The sequence below is a fragment of the Anarrhichthys ocellatus genome, unplaced genomic scaffold (genome assembly GCF_004355925.1).
Source record: "Anarrhichthys ocellatus isolate YVR2014 unplaced genomic scaffold, GSC_Weel_1.0 scaffold409, whole genome shotgun sequence".
Lineage (NCBI taxonomy): Eukaryota > Metazoa > Chordata > Actinopteri > Perciformes > Anarhichadidae > Anarrhichthys > Anarrhichthys ocellatus.
The window spans coordinates 39396-40470 of record NW_022280383.1 but is presented as its reverse complement, the minus strand read 5'-3'; positions in this window follow the sequence as shown (position 1 = coordinate 40470).

Genomic DNA, 1075 nt, shown 5'->3' with positions numbered 1-1075 from the left:
ACCATCAGATCTCGTAAAAATCATGTCATCTGATTTTGAAAGCTCTGTATCTAAATAACTAGGTCAGTCAGAGAGCGCAGACCTTTGCCAAGGCCAGATGGCATGATGTTAAAGGAGACACATCACGCTCACTTCTAGGTTCACACATGTACTTTGTGTTTCTACAAGAACATGTATGCATGCTTTAATTTTCTTTTCTTTTTGTCTGTCTGAAGCGTGTTTTAACAGAATTACGTTGCCATGCTACAGCTTGGGTTCATGTTTACTTCCTGTCAGCTGATGTCATTCACCTAAACTGCAACAAGAAGAAAAACTGGGAAACATTTAGAAAACTGTGAAATGGTCTATATGTAGAGTATAGTTGTGACATCACAACCGTTTAAAAAAAAACAACTGATAAATGATACAGCACAGTTTTATCATTTACAGCAATAATTGAAATAATTAATTTTCTCAATGTTTAGTCATACTTTTTTACTATTATTTCTGTTATAGCTTTCAATTCTATATTAGATATGTATTATTTTATGGTAATTACGTTGTATAATTTTAAGCTATTTTATTAATTCAGCTTCTATTTTACACTGTTTTACTATTACTGTTATTATAGCTTTTAATTCTAAATTATAACATTTCTATCATTTTGTATTGTCTTACGTGCATTTCCCCAGCAGAGGGCGCTGCAGGATCACATGCTCCTTTAAAGGCGCGGTGTCTGAATACAGGCTGTGGGTTTTTCTCCATGGACTGAGCGTTTCGATACTTTCACTGCATCTCTACATAACACTAAGAGATGCTTTGTAATTAAAAAGACATGAACATGTCACTTTTTACAATATGGGACATTTTACAACAATTTAAAATGAATGTGTGTCGTGATTGATATATTTTCCTAAAAGTAAAGACCCTTCCAATAAGTTTCATGAAAATTAGACCAGTACTTTTTTGCTGTAATCTCTCTGACAAGCAGACAAACAACCCAAAATCATAACCTCTTAACAGAGGGATGATCACCACGACCAAAAATCCAAATACAGTTGTGTGAAAAAGTGTTTGCCCCCTTCCTGATTTCTTA